Source organism: Camellia sinensis, chromosome 5 (genome assembly GCF_055761805.1).
Source record: "Camellia sinensis isolate YWXY chromosome 5, ASM5576180v1, whole genome shotgun sequence".
Lineage (NCBI taxonomy): Eukaryota > Viridiplantae > Streptophyta > Magnoliopsida > Ericales > Theaceae > Camellia > Camellia sinensis.
The window spans coordinates 13569960-13592935 of NC_138965.1; the positions used below are offsets into that span (position 1 = coordinate 13569960).

General features: G+C 35.9%; 1 long non-coding RNA gene and 1 pseudogene across 1 annotated transcript; one reads left to right on the plus strand and one right to left on the minus strand.

Moving 5' to 3' along the window:
* Nucleotides 1-1291: 1291 nt before the first annotated feature.
* Nucleotides 1292-22976, minus strand: LOC114322083 (putative amidase At4g34880; annotated as a pseudogene).
* Nucleotides 11361-14165, plus strand: LOC145790434 (uncharacterized). Its single transcript, XR_014329137.1, has 2 exons — nt 11361-12007; nt 13901-14165. It is a non-coding gene; the product is annotated as an uncharacterized LOC145790434 (long non-coding RNA).

The window sequence follows — 22976 nt, forward strand, 5'->3', positions numbered from 1 at the left end:
TTGGCAGTTTAAAATTTTATAAATTTTCAACATAATTCAATTTGTGCACTTTCTCAAAATATATATATATATATATATATTACAATTACTGCATGCCTCATCTACATATTATAATCATAGTATGTCTCATTCACCTAAAATATTACAAAACGTAGTTCTTAAAATAAAAAAAACAATTCTAACCCCCAAAACTATAAATAGAGTAGTAGTAAAGATTGTATGCCTCTGTATTGTTATATCTATATCCGTTTTTGAAAACAAAAACCAACCAGTATATATCATCTTTTTAATTTATTATTTTTAGAATTAGATTTAAAAACCAAAAAATATATTTAAGTTGAAAACTTTTTCAATAGAATATATTCAACAGAATATTTAAACTCTTTTTCAATTGAAAACACAAACAAAATATCTAAACAAATTGAAAACACAAAGTCTTATAAATTACTAAGGATACTCGCGGTTTGACGGTTCGGTTGCTGCCAAATGAATCTCAAATCCGTCATCTGTCCAAAACTAGGCAGATTGGAAAAAATCAATCTGCAACCGTCTGCTTGTCATCACGCATTTATCCAAAATGCAGCGAATCGATTCGATTCAGTCAGTTTGAACGGATCGGTATATCCGCTGCTCACCCTACCAATTATTCAATCATTAAGAACAATTTTGTCATTTCTCTTCATAATATTATATCGGATATATTTTTCAATACAATAATCAAATAAAAAATTCAACCCATCTTCTTAAACACAAAAATTAAAATAGTTTATTAAAATAGTCAAATAATTAAAAAGTCAAAAAAAATAGCCATTCCAAACGGGGTCAATGAAATAAAATTTTAAAATATGAGAATTTTAAGAAATAAACTTACAATTAAAATACATTAAAAACAAGAGAAATTTAAAAAATAGATGATCTCGTGTTGCACACATTTCCCAGTGAAGAAAGAAGTGGAATGGTGGACACCACATGTTTTTTAGTAATTGGATTGGTGGGAATGGAATCAAGAAAAAGGTTGTCCTCAAAGCATAGCCACTGAAATTGTATTATTTGGAGGCTAAATAATATAAAATAAAATAAAGAGGAGGAGGAGGAGAAAAAGAAAGAAAAAGAAAAATTAAAATCAAGCAATATATTCATCATTTCAGAATACATACATATCATAACTTCTCATTTTTTATTTTTTTTTATTTTCATGACAAGTTAGAATTATTGTTTTATTATTATTATTATTTTTTTTGGAACTGAAGTTAGAATTACTTGATAATGGCTTCTGCAACGTTGGTAACAATTGAAATTGTAAGGGATCATTCGTGAAGACTTCCTCATCTTCATCAAATTTTCAAGGCCTAAGCGATGGAGGCTTCCTAACCTTAGTAGCCTGCTCGAATCCATATGCAATCTCAATCAGTTTCGCCTCTGAACCCGTCAATCCTCCAAAAGCAATGCCAAAAGGCACCCCATTGTTATCAAATCCGACAGGGACACTAATTCCAGGATATCCTCCTATTGCTATAACAGGCACTACGTCTGCACAAGGAGTCACCAATGCATCAATCTTATTCTCTATCATTATCTTTTCAAATCCATATCATGTTAGTTTCGCTAAATTTAGCAAAGCATTCTTCTCAGTATCTTCGTTCCCATTTGTGGCTTCAGCTAACAACAAGATTTCTTGTCCAAATTCTTTGATCGTTTCCTATGTAACCAAATCATTAGTACCCACCTGTACGGGGAGGAAATAATTCTCCTCGTATAATCCTGTTGACCAAGTCCACGCTCCTCCGTACGACGTCGCTTTGTCACCTGAAAACACAAACGTGAGCTAGCCGGCGGGTGTGCGCCGGAAACCTCTCCGATGCCTAAGTCAGAAAACTTGACAAATAGACAAAGCTCTAAGTTCTCAGAAAGATTGTGTTCAATTACCTCCTCCAAGGTGATGCTTGTGAGCTTTTATAAGTTTCATATGGCACAATCCTAGTAGGACTTGTATTTCTCCATGCAGAGTCCTTCTAGGATTCATTCTCCTAAGGATAATGCTTATCCTTTTTCACCCTCCCCCACTGCTTAAACCAAGTGGGATGGTTTTCTTTATGGCCGAACTTCCATCTGACCGAAGTAAAATTGGCTATACCGAGCCACAGAGGGCCGAACTATCCTTAGCTCGGTCTTCTCCTCTAACTCATTACTTCGGCTGTTCTGTTCAACCTTGACGTACTTAGATCAAACTTCCAAGTAACAAGTTCTGACCGACCTAACCATTGTAAGTCACGACCGGACTAACTCCGAAACCGGCCTTCTCAGAACATACTGTGACCGGACTAACTCTGAGACCGGCCTAACTGTGAGTTGCCTAAAGACCGGAGTAGTTTTACTCTTCCTTGGGCCGAAGTAAATATCTCTTCTTGAGCCGGAGTAATTTCACCTCCTTGGGCCGAAGTAACTTTGTCTTCCCAAGGCCGGAGTAACTTTGTCTTTCTGGGCCGGAGTATCTATTGCGGCCTTCTTACTTAATCCTTCGCGTTTTTGGGCCTTAATGCCCAACTCGCAGCTCGGCCCAATTTTTCCCAAAAACTACCCTCTTATGGGCGAATAGAATCCAATACATAAATCAGTTAATAAAATAATAGAAAAAGTTTTATTGTATCGCTTAAGAATTCTTGAGCTCAAGAGTTAAGAAATAACAAATTCTTCATTACCCAAAATAGAATAACCACTTAGAATAATGAAACAGGTTATATTTGTTGAGAATCACTACAACAAAAAGCATTTTCTGCGACGTTTTTTAGCAACAAAATTGAATTTGGTTGCCAATTGTATTTTTTTGGCGACAATATACGTGTTGGTCGCCAAAAAATACACCATTAGCAACAAATATTTAAATTCGTCGCGAAAAATGGTTGGCGCCAATTTAATTTTTCGCGGGGGAGCGCTAAAAAAGTTTTGGCGACGCAATTAATATATGGCGACGAAACTGTTTGTCGCCAATTTTCGACTTTTTGGCGACAGAATTAAACTAGTCGCTGAAAGGTGAGTGCTATTTATGGCAACGAAATTATTTTCGTCGCTAATAAATTTATTATCAAAACGACGTCGTTTTTTTTTTTTTTTTTAATAAGTGAATAAACAAAACTGACCTAAAAGAGACTTCTTCATCTTCTCATTTCAGAATCTGCAGCGGCACAAAACAGAGGCGGCACAAACAGGTATTTTTCTCTCCCTCTTCTTCGTCTCTCTTTCCCTCTCCCTCTCATTCTCCCTCTCCCTCTCCCTCTCACTCTCACTCACTCACACTGTGAGAGTTTCGAATCTGTCTTTTTTTTTTTTTTTTTTTAAATGACTTTTAAGTGAATAAACAAAAGTGACCTAAAAGGAGATTTCTTCATCTTCTCAGTTCCGAATCTGCAGCAGCACAAACAGAAGCGGCCCAAACAGGTATTTTTCTCTCCCTCTTCTTCGTCTCTCTTTCCCTCTCCCTCTCATTCTCCCTCCCCCTCTCACTCTCACTCACTCACACTGTGAGAGTTTCGGACTGATATTGTGAGTTTCGGACTGATATTGTGATTTTCGGGATTGATCTATTCTAATTTTTGGACTGATTTTGAAACTAATTTTCGGGACTGGTATGTTCAGAATTTTTGGACTGATTTTTGTAAGAAACAAAATCTAGAGCTTTTTCAAGAGATGCAAGGATGGTTTATATAAGACTTTATAGAGAATTTATGGTGTCTTCTCTGTTCTTGTGATTGATTTTGGAGCTGTGATAATCTCTGTTCTTGTGATTGATTTTGGAGCTGTGAGAATTTTGGTGTCTGTCTCTGTCTCTGTTCTTTTTTATTTTTTATTTTTTTTATTTCTTGGTGATGTATTATATAGCATTAGAAGGCAAAAAGGTAAATGGATGTTACCAACAAAACAGAGATCAAACTTAAGCTCGTTTGTTTAAGTGAAAGTTATTTTTTATTTTCTGTATTTTCTATAGTTTTTTATGAAGGAAAACAAAAGTTAACAAAAAAATATATTTTTTATAGTCAATGAAAAATAATTTGTTTGGGTGAAAAATATTTTTCATTGTTAAAAAGTGAAAAAATATTGTTTGGATTAATATTTACCACCGCTGTCAGTGTGTCGATGAGGCCCATCGATTGTGAGCACACAACATGACATGGCATTAAGAAGCATATGTTAATGGGATATTCAAGAGCATTGGCTGAGATCATCTTTGCCATTGGTTTAGATGGAGTATGCAAAATATGACTCTTGTTTTGTTTTGTTAGGTATGTGAATGAACCAGGGAACTTGCATTTTTTTTGTATTTTTATTCAAGTGGTGTGTTATGAGGGTGGACCACAGTTTTGTGTTGAATATTCTTACAAGTTACAACTATTCATTGCCCAAAAAATTATAGATATTTTGTGTATCGGTGACCCTTTTAATAATTTCATCATATAACATTCATTTCATGTCCACTCTCCGTTAATTTCATGTACAGTGCGATTTTAATTTAAACTTTGATTTACAATTCAAATGTTATAGGTTATTGGCTAATGCGAAGAGATAAAAAAGCTGCAATCATTCGTTGGGGGCAATTACTACATCAAGTAAGCTTTGACTATATTTTAGGGCATTTTAAATTTATTTATCAAGTTAGTCATTTTAGTTTCTACACCTATGATCTTGAAACTATATAACCTTATTAAATTTAATAAGTCTAGTTGTCAAAAAAAATGGGACTAGATACGTCATTTAGCAACTTTAATATTTTAGTTGATTTTTTTATTTTTTTATGAAATGAAAAAGAATTATGTTTTGGATGATTTGTGGATTTTTTTTTTTTTTTTTTGTAGGTGAATAGATAATTGTAAAAAAAAAAGTTGTTGATTAATGTATAGGACATGACATTTTGTTTTATTAACTATTTTTTTCTATTGACTATTTACCCAAAATATAAGTCCCAAACAGGCCTAAAAAGAAAACAGAAATAATCAGTTATCTTTTTGTAAAGTCTCTGGGTGAGTATGTGACAACAAAGCTAAAATCACACACTTTGATAAAATGAAGTCCATGAACAATCCCATAAGGTAAAAAAGAGAATCTTAGTTGCAACTTTGTTCAAAGTTCCTGATTGAGATATGGATCACAAGGATACTGTGTAGGACCTCTCTATGTTTCAAACCAGTAATATAGATACCTAGTCAATATATATTTGGATCCAATTCTTTTAGGATAAATTGCACTTTTTCCCTTTATTTTTAGTCATTTTTTTATTTTTTTTATTTTGATCATTCATGTTTCAAGTTTTTTTTTCTAATTTACTCCTAAAACTAACTTTTGTTCAAAATTAGATAGAAAATGCATGTTTCCTGCCACATCATATAAAATGAGGGTTGTTTGTGGGACTACTGGGTGATAATTTGATTATCTACTAATCTGTATCTGTTGGGTGATAATCTGATTTTTTGTTAATCTGGTTCTCTACTGCTGTGTGGCTGGTCTGTATCTGTTGGGTGATAACCTGATGCTAATCTGCTAATCTGATGTGTGTCTGTTGCTATTTTTGGCCTATGCTAGCACTGGTTCCATGGCTCTTTTTGTTTTGTTTGTATTTGGATTAGGTTGCATGCCTCTATTTTGGTTTGTAGTTGCTGTATTGCTTGCATCATCCCTCTCTTTTTGTTGATGTTTTCTTCCTTTCTGTAAGGTTATCCATCATCAATAAAGGGTTATTTGTTGTTGATTAAAAAAATAAAAAATAAAAGGGCAACTGTAAATTACCCTTCAGTTTATATGTGGTTCATGCCACATTATGGGACTGTTTTGTATGGTTTATATGAGTTGTTTATAGTTATTTATTATTTTTAGAATCAATTTAAACTGTTTTGTATAGTTTCTGTTTATAGTTTATTAGGTAAGAATAGTTTAAGAGCAATGCTACTTCTATTTAAAGTCTTGCTAACAATATTACAAAAAACATATATGTTCAAATATCATTGGAAAACAGCCATCAAGGCCAATAGGATGTTGGAAGATCACCATATAATTTGACTTATAGTTTCTTATACTATACAATGTCATCATGTGTACATGCAGCATCTTTAAATTAAATGTTAAATTAAAAAAATGTATTACAAGGTTTGGCTTTTTTGAGAGAAAATATTATTTTTTTATTGTTTCTCAATGTTTACCTAATGTTTTGAGCATTCATGATATGACAAACACTTATATGACTCAAGGAACTATTTGACATGTAATTCTCTAATTCAAAGGAATTTCACATAACCATGGCTTTGTAGGTGACCAAATATGGATAAGAGTTGGATGTTACTTAGGGATAGGATGAGTTCCCAGTATCGAGATGGGGTGAAGGCTTTTGTTCAATTTGCAATGATGAATGTAGAGCCAAATGATAAGATTCGTTGCCCATGTATGGACTGTTTGAATTGTGAACGACATACTTGTAAAATTGTGGAGTATCATTTAGTTGTGAAAGGGATGTCTCCTTCTTATAAGACTTGGGTGCATCACGGGGAATCTGTTCCCATGAATCAATCTCATGCATTGAATAATGACAACCACAATGACTTTGGAAGTGTTGGGGATAGAATGGAAGCAGAGACAGGCGAAGATCAAGATGAAATCCTAAATTTGTTAGAAGATGTTTACATGGGGACTACCATAAATGATGATGAAAATGAAGAGGATGAGGAGGAAGGTGACAATGACAATGACAATGACGATGATGTGGCTAACAATGTTGAAAAAGAGGGCGTGCCCAACTTTAACAAATTGTTGAATGATGCTCAAAGAGAGTTGTACCCTGGGTGTCGTAAGTTTTCTCTTTTATCATTTGTTGTTAAGATGCTTCATGTGAAGGTGTTGAACAAGTGGAGCAATAAGTCTTTCAACATGTTGTTGGGGATATTAAAGGACCTTCTACCGGTAAGTGATCAAGTGATTCCATGGACCCTTTATGAAGCCAAAAAATTCTTACGTGCCTTAGGCTTAGGATATGTGTCGATTCATGCATGCAAGTATGATTGTGCACTTTTCTGGAAAGAGAATGCAAATTTAGAGAATTGTCCGATTTGTCAAGAGTCTAGATACAAGTCGAATTATGGAAAAGGTAAAAAAGTTCCTCACAAGACCTTAAGATACTTCCCGTTGACATCAAGGTTGCAGAGATTATATTTGTCGAGAAAAACAACAATAGATATGAGATGGCATAAAGTGAAACGAGTAGATGATGGGATATTGAGACACCCGGCTGATGGTGAGGCATGGAAGGATTTTGATAGGTAACATCCTTTGTTTTCCCAAGAGAGTCGAAATGTGAGGTTAGGGTTGGCCACTGATGGTTTCAATCCTTTTGGAAACATGAGCAACTCGTACAGTATGTGGCCTGTGATTGTTATGCCTTACAACTTGCCTCCTTGGAAATGTATGAAACAAGCATTTAGTATGCTGTCATTGCTTATCCCTGGACCACAAGCACTAGGGAGAGATATCGATGTTTACATGCGACCATTAATTGATGACTTGAAGGAGTTGTGGGAAGATGGTGTGCTTACTTATGATGCCTCAACTGAATTAAGTTTTCAAATGCATGCAGCTGTTATGTGGACAATTAATGACTTTCCTGCATATGGAAACTTGTCGGGATGGAGTACGAAAGGGTATTTGGCTTGTCCCACCTGTAACAAAAATGCTTCCTCACAACGGTTGAGAGGTAAGATAGGGTACACAGGCGCTCGTCGTTACCTGCCTGATGACCACCCTTGGCGAAGGAGTCGACTTTATAATGGTAAGACTGAGTTCCTGTCAAGACCTTTACAGTTATCAGGGGAACAAATCTTAGAACAACTGGATTCAGGGACATTCAAACCATTTGGAAAGCATCCAACCAATAAGAAAAGAAAAAGGGAAAATCCAGTATTGAATTGGACAAAAAAAGCATCTTCTTTGAGTTGCCATATTGGAAAACACTTAAACTCCAACACAACCTCGATGTTATGCACATAGAGAAGAATATATGTGATAGTTTGCTTGGAACATTACTGAGTATAGATGGGAAGAACAAAGACACAGAAAAAGCACGCATGGATTTGGAAGATATGAAAATAAGGAAGGAGTTGCACTTAAAAAGGCGTGCCGATGGATCTTTTGAAAAGCCCCCAGCATTGTACACTTTGTCCTCAGATGAAAGATATGGTTTTTGTGAGTTTTTAAAGTCAATTAAGTATCCTGATGGTTATGCAGCAAACATCTCAAGGTGTGTGAACACAAAAGGTGATAAGTTAACAGGCCTAAAAAATCATGATTGTCATGTCCTCATACAGGGACTTCTTCCCATTGGAATGCGTGGATATCTTCACAATGATATTTGTGTCGCATTATTTGAGTTGGGAAATTTCTTCCAAGAGCTTTGCTCGAAGACATTGAAGATGAAGAATTTGGAAATATTAGAAGATCGCATAATATTCATACTATTCAAGTTAGAAAAAATTTTCCCACCAGCGTTTTTTGATGTGATGGTCCATTTGGCGATTCATTTGCCGCGTGAAGCCATTCTCGGTGGACATGTGCAATATCGGTGGATGTACCCCATTGAAAGGTACTTACTAACTTATTAAAACACTAGAATACTTAAATTGTAGCACAACCTGCATATGTATTTATAAAAATGTGAGTGTGTGTGTAATAAGATTATTCTATTGTTTGTTTCATAGGCTGCTTGGAACTTTAAAAGGATATGTTGCAAATCGAGCTCGTCCAGAAGGTTCGATCACAAAAGCTTATGTTGTCAAGGAGTGTCTCACATTTTGCTCAATGTATGTGGGTGGGATTGAAACTGTATTTAATCGAGAGGAACGGAATGTCGATGTTAGTGTGCATGAGTCAGGGTTAGAGGTCTTCGCGCAAAATGTTCGTCCTTTTGGGCTAATAACAAGGGTTTCTAACGTGTCTCAAAAAGAACGTGAAATGGCTCATTGGTTTGTCTTGAATAATAGCCTCGAGCTTGACCATTATCTAGAGTACGTTCTTAATCTTGTTTTTTTTTGTAGAATTATGTTTTCAATATAAGATGTTACTTATGAATCATATGTTTGTAAGTAGGCAACACAAGAATCTTTTAGAAAATGAAGGTGTACGTGACATCACAAATAGATAGAAAAAGGAATTCCCCAAGTGGTTCAAAGAACATGTAAGATATAATCCCAAACTTTATTCAGCTACACTTATATGAATACTAACATAATGATTGAAATTGATGTCGTTATGTAGATGAACCAATTACGAGCTCAAGGATTACCAGAAGCAACTAATGATTTGTGGTCATTAGCAAATGGTCCTAGTGTGAATGTTAACTTGTATTCAGCTTGCATTTCCAATGGTGTTCGATTTCATAGTAAGGATCGTGATAGTAGTCATAAATGCCAAAATAGTGGGTTAGTTGTGGAAGGGGAGCATGAGAGACAAACAATTAACTTTTATGGGTACTTGAATAGAGTGTGGGAGATGCATTACATACTTGGACATCGAGTTGTTTTATTCCAATGCGAATGGTTCAATACCGGTAGCAATAGAACATTACATACCGATACACATTGCACAAGTATTGATGTTAGAAGTCGATGGTATAAAGATGATCCATTTGTCTTACCAAGTCATGTGAAACAAGTTTTTTACGTTGATGATACAAAGTTAGGCGGACATTGGAAAGTCGTAGAAAGACTACAACATCGAGGAATATGGGATGTACCAGAACAAGATGGCTTTGAACTTGAAAATGTATTGCAACAAAATGAAACAACTGATGCTGTCCCAGTGAGCGTTGAAGACCCCGTGACAATCTCACTTCATAGGAATGACATTGATCCTCAAATTATCCCAAGTGAGGTGGGTTTACAATCAGTTAATCGAGCACACAACGATGGTGTTGATGAGGAAGAGGGGTGCGATAATGAAGATGATTACTACGAGCATTGACTATTCGAGAAGATGAGCTACATAATCATTTTGATTGTAATATAGATTTTGACATAGAACTTTAATTGTTGTGTGATTGTAATATGTTTTGATGACACTGTTGTTTAAGTGCCTTTGAGTTTGAGTACAATGACAATTCTGCATGAATTTTTTATTTATTTTTTATTTATTTATTTATTTATTTTTGTATATATGTGTTTGTGTGTCTCCCTATCTGTCTCTCTTTGTCTATTTTATTTTTTTTGTTTCTTATGTTATGTTATTGTTTAGTTATTACTTACGTTCTGACATTGATTCTATTATATAGCCATTGATATTAATGTAATTGCTTATTTTACATATGCTTCACACATGTAATTGTTGAGTTGTTGTGCTAGATGGCAGGCCCTGGTAAAGTTCGACATGCAGCATCATCCAAAGTTCCTCTACCTTCCCAACAAGCTGCAGCTAGAATTGCTGCCCCTACTCAGCATGCACCACCTATTTTAACCCCATCTATTCAGAGTGTACCATCTACAAATGCTCTAAGTATCCAGCCTACACCACCGACAAATGCAACTACTACCCAGGTTGCACCATCTACAAATGCAACTACAGCCCAGGCTGCACCATCTACAAATGTAACTACTACTCAGGCTGCACCATCTACAAATGCAACTACTACCCATGATGTGCCATCTACCACTAGTTTGCGTACTCGTTCTAGACAAGTCAGGGGTCAGACTCGAGGGAAGAGCATAGCACGTCTCATAGCTAACAATGGTGCCAGTAGGACCTTATGCCACTCCATTTGCAAATGAACTTGGCTTACAGATAAGGATGGCTGCACCAATCATTGGTATAAAAAAGTGGGACAAGATTGATGAGATTCATAAAGCCCCAATCATTCAAGCAGTTCGGGTACATGTATTTGCTACTTTTCAGATAATTAGATTATCGCCATTACTTGCATTTTGATATTAATAAAAGCATTCATTATATTTGTAGGATAAATTTGAGATTGTTGATTATGATGAGGATGAAGAGGTTCGGAAAGGAGTCAATAAAAAGTGTAAAACTCTTTACAGAAGTTGGCGTAACAAGATGAAGACTCATTACTCGAAGTTGGTAGACGCTGGTGTTGACCCTTATAGTAAACCATACAAAGGGGTCGATTCTGAGGCTTGGGTATACATGATCAATCATGTATGGCTTGATGAAGATTATCAGGTAAAATTTCCTAATTTGAAGAATCATGTTGTAATTTCAATTTAATTTTACTAATCAATTAATTTTGCAGAACTTGGCTAAAAAAGCAAGGGATAGTCGAGCGAGGTTACCATATAATCATACAATGGGCTCCAAGTCATTTCAAGCTGTAATGTATAAACAGGTGATGCATTTATTATATCTAACATAATGATTGAAATTAATTATGTATGCTTACTTTTAAATGGAATTAGGGTACCGAGAAGACTGACTTTGTAGACTTCTACAAAGATTCCCATTGGAGCAAGAGAAAGTCGGATTGGGTAGCCCCGATATGTGGTCAATTACATGTAAGTATGCCAATTAATAGAGTTACATATTTATGTAAATGATGGTATTTGTTGAAGTTGTTTACAAATTGATAGGAAGCTTTGAAAAAGCGACATGATGAGTCTTTAGAGCCTGGAGCAATACCTTTAACTCAGGAGCAGCTGTCAATTGAGATTCTTAGAAAGAAATCGGGATACTTAAAAGGCTTTGGAGTTGGTCCAAAACCATCATCATCCAGATCTTCTGTTACTGCACAAGCACATACTGAGGTGGTTTCGAGCCTACAAAAAGAACTAGAGTCATTGAAGAATTTGTCCGAGATCCAGCAAGAACAAATTGCAGCCCAGAACCTGGTAGCACAAGAGCAAGCTAAAATGATTGAAATGCAAAACAAAAGATTTGAAGAGATTGAGAAGTTTATGAGGATGACCAAGGATCAGGCAGGCATGCAGGTTGATGAAAATAATTATTCATCAGAGGAATCTTATTGACAAACACTTTTGTAAGTATATTTTTCATAATTTACTTTTCAAATCAGCACAAGCATTTCATTTAATATGTCTGGTTGTGTTGAACAAACAAGACATCGATTGGATCTCCGGTTAGAAAATTAGAAGAAAAATTGTAAAATACAAGACTTAAAAGGCCCATTCGGGGGCCAAAATTGCGAAATGACCACCGAAACCACTGAAACTTGGCACGGACAGCTAGTTAAGGCCTAAATAGACTTGTAGGAACAAACGAGACCTCAATTGGATCTCCGGTTAGAAAATTAGAAGAAAAATTGTAAAATACAAGACTTAAAAGGCCCGTTCGGGGGCCAAAATTGTGAAATGACCACCGAAACCACTTAAACTTGGCACGGACAGCTGGTTAAGGCCTAAATAGACTTGTAGGAACAAACGAGACCTCAATTGGATCTTCGGTTAGAAAATTAGAAGGAAAATTGTAAAATACAAGACTTAAAAGGCCCGTTCGGGGGCCGAAATTACGAAATGACCACCGAAACCACTAAAACTTGGCACAGACAGCTAGTTAAGGCCTAAATAGACTTGTAGGAACAAACGGGACCTCAATTGGATCTTCGGTTAGAAAATTAGAAGGAAAATTGTAAAATACAAGACTTAAAAGGCCCGTTCGGGGGCCGAAATTGCGAAATGACCACCGAAACCATTGAAACTTAGCACGGACAGCTTGTTCAAGCCTAAATAGACTTGAAGGAACAAACGGGACCTCAATTGGATCTCCGGTTAGAAAATTAGAAGGAAAATTGTAAAATACAAGACTTAAAAGGCCCGTTCGGGGGCCGAAATTGCAAAATGACCACCGAAACAACCGAAACTTGGCACGGACAGCTTGTTCAAGCCTAAATAGACTTGTAGGAACAAACGGGACCTCTATTGGATCTCCGGTAGGAAAATTAGAAGGAAAATTGTAAAATACAAGACTTTAAAGGCCCGTTCGGGGGCCGAAACTGTGAAATGACCACCGAAACCATCGAAACTTAGCACGGACAGCTGGTTAAGGCCTAAATAGACTTGTAGGAACAAACAGGACCTCAATTGGATCTTCGGTTAGAAAATTAGAAGGAAAATTGTAAAATACAAGACTTAAAAGGCCCGTTCGGGGGCCGAAATTGCGAAATGACTACCGAAACCATTGTAACTTGGCACGGACAGCTGGTTAAGGCCTAAATAGACTTGTAGGAACAAACGAGACCTCAATTGGATCTTCGGTTAGAAAATTAGAAGGAAAATTGTAAAATACAAGACTTAAAAGGCCCGTTCGGGGGGCCGAAATTGCGAAATGACCACCGAAACTACTGAAACTTGGCACGAACAGCTTGTTCAAGCCTAAATAAACTTGAAGTAACAAACGGGACCTCAATTGGATCTCCGGTTAGAAAATTAGAAGGAAAATTGTAAAATACAAGACTTAAAAGGCCCGTTCGGGGGCCAAAATTGCAAAATGACCACCGAAACCACCGAAACTTGGCACGGACAGCTTGTTCAAGCCTAAATAGACTTGTAAGAACAAACGGGACCTCTATTGGATCTCCGGTTGAAAAATTAGAAGGAAAATTGTAAAATACAAGACTTAAAAGGCCCGTACCGGGGCCGAAATTGTGAAATGACCACCGAAACCATCGAAACTTAGCACGGACAGCTGGTTAAGGCCTAAATAGACTTGTAGGAACAAACGGGACCTCAATTGGATCTTCGATTAGAAAATTAGAAGGAAAATTGTAAAATACAAGACTTAAAAGGCCCGTTCGGGGGTCGAAACTATGAAATGACCACCGAAACCATCGAAACTTAGCACGGACAGCTTGTTTTGTTTTGTTTTTTTTTTTTTTTTTGTCAATCTAATATTGTTTTGTTTTTTCATGTGACAGATTGGCAATGGTGGAAAATAGTTTGGGCTGCATCAGAAGATTTGATTTTGTGTTTTTGGAAATATTTTGACATAGGATTTTGGTAAATGATTTATGGATTAAATGTTTAGCATCAAAATATTTGGTGTTGTATTTTTGCAAATATTTTGACATAGGATTTTAGTAATTGACTTGTTGGTTAGATGTTTAACATCAAAATATTTGGTTGTAATTTTGAAAATATTTTGACATAGCATTTGGTAATGTATTTATGGGTTTGATGTTAGTAGTTTGTAAGTACTTTGGCATGCATGTTTTAGATTGTCAGAGAATTGTAATTATGTTTATTGGGATTTTTCATAGCTATTAATTTTGAATTAGTATGAATGTCTTGCACAGGTGTATTATTATTCACATTACATTTGTGTATATATTGTGCACAGGAAAACAGGTGTTTTGGATTATTTTGAACAGGAAAATTATTAAAATCAAAATTTATGTACTGAATTTTTAGTGACAGGTGGTATTTTGGTCGCTATTAATATATTTGGCGACAACATATTGTTTTTGTTGCTAAAAGTTAGTGGTTATTCCAAGAACTTTTCGCAACCAAAACTTATTCGTCGCTAAAAACGTGATTTTTAGCGACCAAATTAATTTTGTCGTTAAATAGTACTTTTGGCGACGCATTTATTTGTCGCTAAAACTACAGGGCCTATCCAAATTTCAACCTTTTAGCAACAAATTGTAATTTTATAGCGACAAAATATATGATTTTTGGCGACAAATTTTCTTGTTGCTAAATGTCTACATACGGCGACAATTTCTGATTTCGTCGCCAATACTTTTAGTGACAGGCCTTTGGCGACAAATTGTATATTTGTCGCAGATTCTTTTGGCGACGAAATGTGTACTTTTGGCGACCAATTTCTGGGTCGCCAAATGTGTATTTTGTTGTAGTGAATTGAAAAATCAAATGGAAACAAGCCAAGTAAATTGATCACCATTAGCATATGAGAAATTTCTCACTTTAGTATGAATAAATGCATAGAAGAATATAAATCATGACGACATACTTACCAAACTAGAATTTTTTTTGGTTGAAAGCAATTACGTCTGCCAATGATCGCACAGGCGAGGACACTAAATCTTTCAGGTAAGCATTCAATGATAGTTTGAACTCGGCTACTAATGTTATGGCTTCACCACTTGAGGTTGGGTTCAAGATTTCATCAATGTTCGCTATTTCCAAATGATCCACCACAATTGCACCTCTTTGCCTAACAGATTTCGTAACCATGTTATAATTATAATACTAATATCAATTTTGAAATAAAAAGTATTTGATCTAGTTCATTGAGATTGGTACTTGAAAAGAGTGTTTTCTTACCTTAATGTTTGGAAATGTGATTCAAAACTTGGGAGAGGTCAAAACCGTTGACGGAATTGAAGAAGTGGTTTCTTACAATCCCCAATCTCTTTCCTTTAAGCCAATCGACTTTGAGAAATTGCATATAGCCACCGCGTGAAATGTATTTTGATGCTTCTCTGTTGCTTGAGCGTCATAGTAATCAAAGCCTATGATGACATTAAGAATGTAAACTGCATCTGTTACTGTCCTGCAAATCAGCATGTTCCATCCAGTATAGTCCAAGAACTTTTAGATTGAAATTGAGAAGTATATGTTGTTTGAGAGCAATAAAATAATTATTTGCTTGAGAGGAGAATGTGAATTGTACACCCACCCTATGGTGTCTTGTCTTGGAGAGATTGGGATAACACCAGCTCGGCTAGTGAGACCAACGATTAGCTTGACGCCAACTACTCCGTTAAAACTTGCTGGGCAAAGGATTGATCCATCAGTCTCGGTTCCCAAAGAGACCGCTACCATATTTGCTGCTACTGATATTGCTGATCCATTACTCGAACCACAAGGATCTGCTGACAGAACATAAGGGTTCTGTACACAATGTAGACACGGTATATTAGTTTGAAAATATTTGTTGCCCAACCTTAATTGTTTTAAGTTTTGAGACTATTGAGTAGAATTTGGAAATCTATTTTTTTTTTTTTTTTTTTTTTTTTACAACCATTGGGGATATTTCAAAAACATAAGAAAACCCCATTTTATCTATTTTTGCACTTCTTTAATTTTCAAAACCAAGTCCAATTTGATTCTTCTTAATTAGCAGGTCTATCATCAAGGTAGAGAGGGATCGCGTGCTGTACAATATTGACTCACCTTACATTGCCCGCCTCTAGCACTCAAACCATTAGGTGCAACAAATGAGTGAAAATTCACCCATTCGCTCAAACTAGCCTTCCCTAATATAATAGCCCCGGCTTTCCTTAACTTCATCACCACGCCTGCATCCCAAAGCACAATGGATTTTAACAATGCAAATGATCCAGTAGTAGTGTTAATCTTATCCTTGGTTGCAATGTAATCCTTAAGCAGAATAGGAATTCCATGTAGCCCATAAAGTGAACCAAACACCACAGCTTTTCACTGTTGATCAGCCAAATCTGCTTGGTACAATACGTTTGGATTCACCTCTATAACTCCTCTGAGGACTGGGTTGAGTCTTCGAATTTTTCCTATATAGAACTCAACAAGTTGCATTGAGGTTAGTTAGTTTTTCTTGAAAGCATTTTGGAGGTCAACCACAGAGGCTTCTGTTAGAACAATTCGTCTTGAATTCTTTAGTTGGTGGTCTTCGGGTCTTCAAAACTTGCTGATGATCTTGTCTATGTGGAATAGAAATTTGGTGCTTCCAGTTGCGTTACTTAATCGCTTTCCTAAAGACAATATTTGTACCCACCAAAAGGTGTGCAAGGGGTTACAACAAATTTGCCTCCAGGTTACAATGAAGCCTGATCTATAGATCAAGTCTACCGGCGTCTGCACTAACGACAGCGGATCAGAATACTCTTGATATAATCAAGAAAACCAAGAGACTGATAATCAAGTCTGTAGAATTTGATTACCAGTAAGAAAAGTAGAAACTTCCTTAAGAAACTCTTGATCAAAAACTCTAAATAAAGAGAGGGGGAGAGAGAGAGAGAGAGAATTTGCAGAAATGCTTTCTGAATTTTTTGATGAAATAAAATGGCTGATTTCACAGCCTATTTATAGGCTTTGATGCATCTGATCAAATGGTCATGTCCCTTGATTTCATCCGATTGAATCTGACCGTTGGATCGACGATCTATGGTGCAGATCATTCTTACACCGAATAAATGCCTTGATTGATCATACCCGGTCATGATCGGGTGCCATCTCATCCGTATGATCACGCGTATCTCCAATCAATGACTATAATCAAACTGCTCCAAATTGGATACGCAGCCGTACCATCGGTTAGTTGACCCATCGCCAACGAACACCATGTCACTACCACATGGAGTTGACTGTATTCTATGTCACCCATGCCATGTTAGATCCAAGCCAACGCTCCAACTTGTCTGATGCAAATAGAAAAGCGCTCTCATGGCACCTTGCGCCAACGAGTCCGTGCTAGGTCCAAAGTGTGCCATCAAACGCCATAGCCTATTGCCCACACCACACGCGCGCATGTACGTGTGTGTGTGTGTGCAGATAGTGCGAAGCACCATCCTTATCGTGTGAGTGCATACACACTAGCATCCATCCCACAACACCATATTCAAAGGAATATTCCATGGAGCACTTTATTAAGTGCTCCATATTTTCCTCTATTTCCAATGTGGGACAAAATCGCCAAGCTTATTTCATGCTTTCCAAAGAAAAACATCGAAGGTTTTAAAAACACCCAAAAACTAAACAATAAATTTTGAAAACCCATTTTGAAAATTCCCCAACATTCCCCCACCATTTTCAAAATACCAGATGATGACTTTTGGTTCACTTGGCAGCCTTATGCACAGGTAAAAATATCTTACGATTTGAATCATTCACTTAGTGAATACACCTCAAAGTTAGCCAAGATGGCATAGTAGAATTGTCTTTGAACTAGCGATCTTATACGACTAACTGGACATGTCTCACACACAGTACAGGTTACCTCAAGTATTCAAACAAGTCGGCATGTGGATTGGCCTTGTGTCTATATCCTGTTTCTTGAGCACTCTAAAGTCAAGCCCTTGGACTCATTGGAAGCGGCACCACCTCCTACACTCACATAGGTAAGCTTACTAAGAGTACCCATATAATTTACAGTACCCTAACAACCCAGTTGTAAGATTATTAAGAGTTTGCTAACTAATCCTCTTCTTTTCACATTACAGGTACCAAGCACTTCAACCTTGGATGAAAATGAAATAAAACTAAGTGCTTGCAATCACGGCATATGATGTACTTGGGCTCATTGAACTCAAGACTTGATGTTTCTTCAAGCGTTGAGTTGAGTTTCCACCATGAGTGATTATATTAAGTGGGCTTAGGACCTAGCCCCTTTGATGTTTTCTATACCAAATCCCTTGGAAATCTTTTTGTTAAGGGGTCAGCCAAGTTTTCAATTGACTTTACATAACTAATAGTAATCACACATTCTGTGATTAACTGCCTGACATAGCTATGTCTCAGTCCTATATGCCTAGACTTTCCATTATAGGCATGGCTATAGGCCTGTGATAGAGTTAATTCACCATCGTAATGCAAAGATATTGGTGGCATAGGTTTTGGCCATATCTTAATCTCTGACAAGAGGTTCCTTAGCCACTCTGCCTCTTTGCTACAGACTCTGACGCCATGGTTGAGTCTGTTATGCATGTTTGTTTCTTAGAGCCCTAAGAGATAGCTCCTTCTCCAAGAGTAAAAATCCAACCACTCATGAACGAGTGATCCACGTTTAGTTATCTAACTAACATCCGTGAATCCTTCCAGCATTGCTGAATAGCCATTATAGACTATTCCATATTCTATTGTTTTTCTCAAGTACCTAAGTATTCGGTTAATAGCATGCCAATGCACACTACTGGGATTACTATTGTATCTACTAAGTTTTTCCATTGCTAATGCAATATCAGGTCTAATGCAAGTCATGGCATACATCAGGCTACCTATCACTCTTGAGTATTCTAGCTGATCCATAGCTATTCCAGTATTAGGATACAATTTCAAATTTGAATCAAATGGTGTAGATATGGGTGTACAATTATATTGATTAAAATTTTTAAAAATTTTCTCAATATAGTGTGACTGGGTAAGAACCAAATTATTGTCCTCTCATTTGACCTTAATACCTAGAATTATATCAGCCAAGCCCATGTCTTTCATACTAAAATTAGACGACAAGGAGCTTTTAGTACTTTCAATGACATTATTGTTAGTACCAAAAATAAGCATGTCATCTATGTATAGGCATATGATTACACCTCTATTGCTAGTAAACTTACTATACACACACTTATTAGATTCATGTATCCTAAAACTATTTGATACTATTACTTTGTCAAATTTCTCATGTCACTGTTTTAGAGCTTGTTTCAGTCCATATAGGGTTACAAACGAACTGAGTTGTTCATGAACAGCTTGGGCTCGGCTCGTTAACAGCTCGTTCGAGCTCGATTCAATTAGCTAATAAACAAGCTCAAGCTATATTTCCAAGCTCGTTTGTTAAACGAGCCAAGCTCAAGTTGACTAAGGCTCGGCTCGGCAAGGCTCACGAGCCATAGTATTTAAGTAAAAAAAATTAGGGTCTCTTTTTATATCAGATCCATACATTGCTCCTGTTTGCTACTCTTTGTGACATATACTTTCCTATCCTATTACTACTGCAAACATTCAACATCAACAATCCAGATCTGGCCAACACTTGAATCAATCGCACAAAGAATTAATCTCATCAACTCTCAAACACTCAAACATCGATGACGGTATAGTTTCGTTGCTTTGGTGAAGATCTGAGACTGGGAGATTGTTCTTCTCTCTTGAATCCATTGTGGTAAGTCAATTCTTCTCTCTCTCTCTCTCTCTCTCTCTCTCTCTCTCAACCATGGTGTCTCACATGCTTTTATGCACACAGTATACTTATTTCACCATTGACCCTTTCTCTCTCGTCTCTCTTCAGTCTCAAATTTGCAGAATTAGGTATTTCTCACTACCTCTTCCAATACATACACTATTAATCATGTATATATTTGTCTCCCTTTTTTCTTTTTCTTTTCTTTTTGTTTCCCTTTCTTTCTTTGGATTGGTTTTTGTTCCCTGTTTTGAACATATAAATTAGGGAAAAACTACAATCTTTCTCTCTGTTCTTTTGTGTGTGTGTGTGTGTGTGTGTGTGTGTGATTGTACTTCATAGTTTTGATATTTTTTCAGTCTATGAAGATGATTTTTGAGTTGCATAATGTGTGCATGCATATATGTAGATATATGTGTGTGTGTGTGTATGCATATTCAAATCTAGTCTTGGTTACATTTGTCAATAAAGATGATTTACTAATTTTAGGCTTTAACAGTTCAATTTTTGATGCTTTGTTTTGGATAATTTTCTCTCTCATTTCACTTATTCGATTCAATGGGGGTTCAATTTTTAGTATATATATTGTCCCTTGTCTTTTTGAGTTGCATAATGAGTGCTTACATTTTTACACATTATTTTGCGAAATTGAATGGCAATGAGTATCCTTGAATTTCAGTTCTGTATGTGATTTCAGTACTTCAATAATATTGTAGTTTATGGTGCTATTATTAGTTCAAATATATATGTGTGTATATATATATATCCATATTCAAATATGGGTCTTGGTTACATTTGTCAATAAAGATGATTTACTAATTTTATGCTTTAACAGTTCAATTTTTGATGCTTTGTTTTGAATAATTTTCTCTCTCATTTCACTTATTTGATTCAATGGTGGTTCAATTTTTAGTATATATATTGTCCCCTATTTTTTTGAGTTGCATAATGAGTGCTCACATTTTGACACACAAAATTATAATTTATGTTGCAAAATTGAATGGCAATGAGCATCCTTGAATTTCAGTTATGTATGTGATTTGAGTACTTTAATAATATTGTAGTTTATGGTGCTATTATTAGTTCAAATATATGTCTACATATATATATATATATATATATATCCATATTCAAATATGGGTCTTGGTTAAATTTGTCAATAAAGATGATTTACTAATTTTGTGCTTTAACAATTTAATTTTTGATGCTTTGTTTTGGGTAATTTTCTCTCTTGGTTTCACTTGTTTAATACAATGGTTGGTTCAATTTTTAGTTTCTTAATGTATTATTATTCTAGTTCAATTTTATATTGATTGTTAATTTATTAGTGTATTAATTTATTTCTTGTATTATTGTTATTTTTCTTAGATATGTCAGATAGACAAATTAATCTCACTTCTTCAGAGCAAGATTCTTGTACACCGTTTTCATCATTTGAGGAGTCATCCACTAGTCCATAGATGGATACAATTAATGAAGATGCAAATGATGTTGATAATTTAATTGAACTAGAGGAAAATGCAAGAGAAAATGGAGTTCCCGAACACAACAATCCATTCCAAAAGAAGACTAGAAAATGAACATCAAATGTTTGGAATAAAATTAAAGAAGTGATTCTTTCATATGGTACCAAGAAGGCTGAATGCATGCATTGCAAAACAAGATTTGCCATTCCTCCAACGGGTGCTACAACTCAACTTCTTAGGCACTTGAACAATTGTGCTAAAGGACATCTTGTTGACAAAAAGCAAAAGGTTCTATCAATTGAGACAACCGAGTCTGACAGTGTAACCAATGTGGCAGCCTTCAAGTATGACCAAGCAAAGGTGAGGGAAGCTGCTTCTCATATGATACTTTATTACAAGTATCCTTTTATGAAAATGGAGCATGTTTTATTTAACAAGTTCATGAAAACTACTACTCCACACTGGCAAAAGATAACTTGTACCACCGCAAAAAATGATTGTATGTCGACTTATGATATAGAAAAGAAGAAGTTGAAAACAACATTGAAGAGTGTTAATAGGATTAGTATTACAACCAACCTATGGAAGTCAGGGCAAAAAAATTCAATACATGGTTATCACAGGCCATTTTACAGATAATGATTGGAAGTTGCAAAAGCGTGTTCTTAACTTTTGCAATGTACCACCTCCATACACTGGAGTTATCATTGCGGATGCTCTTCACAAGTGCCTAGTTGAATGGGGCATTGAAAATAAGGTGTGTACTATAACAGTGGATAATGCTTCATACAATGATGTTTGCTTGAGAATTTTGAAAGAAACCTCTGCAATGAAAAAAAAGTTGCTTTTGGGTGGAAAAATTTTTCATGTACGTTGTTGTGCCCACATAGTGAAAATCATGGTGCATGATGGGTGTCGCGACCCATACCCGCCCCTGTAGGTTTACCGTCGTAACCAGCCAGTAATCATTGGATTACCAAAGGCCTTTTAATAGAATAACATATAATTAGGGACTGCGGAAGAAAATATACATACATAGTCCATAGAGCTGTGTTGACATATATGGGACAGAAACTTTGAACTATATATCATAGGCATGACACCATAATTACAGTAGCTCATGTCACATATATATTAATATAGAACAAAAGGGGGCTTAGCCCACTATATAGGTAAACAAATAAAACAAACATCTTGAGCGAAGTTCACAAATATGACATCTCAAAAGGGAACCTCCCCGGGAGGCACGATGGTTGGTTGACCCAAAACTCGTCAGGCAGCAACTTAGGCCTGGTCACACGCTTGCTCACCTGCATACATAACATAAATTATGAGCGAAAGCCTAGTGAATAATAACAGAGTAAAGGGTTAAATGAATGATATCCTCTACCAGATTTAGAAAATAGATTCATATTAATATTCTTGTTCAAAGTATAATAGAAAACAGATCAAATACGAATTCATATTCATATTCTTCATGCTTGAGTAAACTTGGTACATTCAATAGTGCTAAAAAATCATATACAAAACATTACGGGTCATACTTGTAAGATCCATAAAAGAACCTTCGGTACTGGGAACGAATAACTTGTCAGTTCCATAAAGGAACCTCCAGTACTGGGAACGAATAACTTGTCAGTTCCATAAAGGAACCTCTAGTACTGAGAACGAATAACTTGTTAGTTCCAT